The sequence below is a fragment of the Cynara cardunculus genome (assembly GCF_001531365.2).
Source record: "Cynara cardunculus var. scolymus isolate 2C chromosome LG 11, CcrdV1, whole genome shotgun sequence".
Taxonomy (NCBI): Eukaryota; Viridiplantae; Streptophyta; class Magnoliopsida; order Asterales; family Asteraceae; genus Cynara; species Cynara cardunculus.
The window spans coordinates 19677191-19680055 of NC_037538.1; positions in this window are offsets into that span (position 1 = coordinate 19677191).

A 2865-nucleotide genomic window follows, 5' to 3' on the forward strand; every position below is an offset into this window, starting at 1 on the left:
GTTTGTAACAAAATTATAAATATATGGGTTTGGAAACTCAATACTAATGCAATTATTTTTTCAACATACAATCAAAGGGATAGAGAAACATGAATCAGGGCTAAATTAATGTTTCAAAATTGTGATTCACCCTCGTTGCATTGTGTTGGTACACAACTAGTCTATATATTGTATTTATCTATGTACATATATAAGTTGTGAAATAAGTTAATAAATAGATATATTATTTTAAAGAATAAAAATTTGATTGAAGTTTTAATTTTAATGTATGTATGGAAAAATTTGATTAAAATCGATTATTATTATTACTATTATTATCATCCTTATTATAATTATAGTCTAATAAGTTTGGTTAAAACCCAATAGAACCCATTAAAGTCCAATTGAACCGATTAAAGCCTAATAGAATTAATTAGAGTCCAATAAAATCGAATAAACCAATAGATCGATTAAAGCCCGGTAGAATCGATTAAAGCCCGGTAGAATCGATTAAAGCCTAATAGATATGATTAAAGCTCACAAAACCGAATAAAGCTCAATAGATCTATTAAAGCCCAATTATTCGTATAAACCCCGATAAATCCATCAAAGCCTAACTAAGATGCTTTAAAGCTCATAAATATCAAATAAAGACCAATAGATCCATTGAAGCCCAATAACATCCATTGAAGTCCAATAAAATCGAATAAAGTCCAATAGATCTATTAAAGCTTAATAAAACCCTTTAAAAACCAATAAACCCGAATAAAGTCTAATTGATTCTTTAAAGCCTAATAAACATGATTAAAGTCCAATAAAAACATTTAAAGCGCAATAAATCTATTAAAATTCAATAAAATGATTAAAACCTAATAAAATCCACTAAGATGCATTAAAGTCCACTAAGATCTATTTAAGATGCAGTAAAATCCTTTAAAGCCCAATAAACCCAATAAAAGTGATTAAAAAACCTAATAAAAACCATTACAGTTCACTAAAATTCATTTAAGTCCTATAGAATCCTTTAAAGCCCAATAAAACTGATTGAACCCAAAAGAACACATTAAAGCCCAATAAAACTTAATAAGATCCACCAAGACCAGTATAGACTAATAAGACCCTTTATGATTTATTAAGGCCTAATAACACCAATGATGACTTACTATGTGTTTATATGCAGGTGTGTACTGCATAAATTCATGTGGTGTGTATTGGACTCGAAAAACCATGAAGAGCCACAAAAACCTAGTAAGACCCAATAAAAATCATGATAGCCCAGTAAAGACCCTTAATGACTTATTAAGGCCCAATAACACCACTAGCGACTTACTACGTGTTTGTATGCACATATCTACTGTATATATGCATGTGGTATGTATTGAACACGATAAGACCACTAAGAACCATTATAACCGGTAAGACCCTTTATGTCTTATTGAGGTCCAATAACATGAATAGTGACTTGTTACGTGTTTGTATGCAGGTATGTACAACATATAAACATATGATGTGTTTTGGGCTCGATAAGACCACTAAGACTCACTATAGCCTATGAAGAACCACTAAAAGTTACTAAGAACCATTATAGCCCAATAAGATTCTTATGACTTATTAAGGTCCAATAACACCAATAATGACTTACTACGCTTTTGTATGCATGTATGTACTGCATAGATGCATGTGGTGTGCATTGGACTCGATATGGCCATTATGACCCACTAAAAGCAACTAAGATTCATTAAAATCAATTAAGATCCATTAAAGTCTAATAAGACCAAATAAAGTCTACTAGATCCATTAAAGTCAACTAAGATTCATTAAAGCCCAACAAAACCCTTTATGATCCTTGGTGACTTTTTTCATGTGTTATATGTAGATATAAATTGCATATATGTATCTGGTGTGTATAGAGCTCAACTAAGATGCACTATAGCCCAATAAGAACTACTAAAGCCCAATAAAACCTACTAAAGCCTAATAAGACATTTTATTAGTTATTAAAGCCAGTAACACCAATAAATCCCATACGTATATGTATATATACGTACATGTATCTTTGATATACGTATGTGGTATATATGTAAGTATAAATACGAAATATGTAAAAGAAAATATGAGCAAGTATATACGGATAGAAAATATGAAAAATACCCAAAAATGTAAATTTTATTAAAAACTCGTTACAGATTAATCGAAAAAAATTAAAAATTTAAGAGAAATAAAAAAATAGACCGAAAACTATTTAAATTATTATTTTTAATTTTTGTTTTGTTATGTTTTGTGGTGGATTATGACATCCACCGGAAATTATTCAAAAGTGATTCTTAATTGTTTAAATGAAACGAAAATACTTTAAGGGTGCGTTTGGTTTGCATGAATGTTTCAGAGGGATTTGGATTCCCAGGAGGGATTTGGATTCCATGGGATTTGGATTGGATTGGATTTAAAATCCATTCCTGTATTTGGTTTGCAAGATTTGAATTTGTAGGATTTGGATTTTTTTTTTTGTAATTATATTAATCACCAAATCTCTTTCATTTTCTTAAACCTATATATTTAACCAACAAACCTAAAAATTTAGCAATCAAAATTTTTCATCCAAAATGCATATTTAATCAACAAACATTTTCATTCAAATAATGATAATATGGAGACTTGAAGAAGGAACAAGAAAGAAAGTAAAGATATATTAACATAAACTTTAACAGAAGCCAATATAAATTTAATGATCTTCCTACTTCAACCATAAAATTCTTCCTATTTTTAAATCTTACGTTACCTATTTTCCCAATGCCATCATCATAAACTATTGAAAATGTTTGATCCATGAAATTCCTCCTATTTTGTTGCCATTATTAGACCATGCATTCCAACTTGACTAAGAAT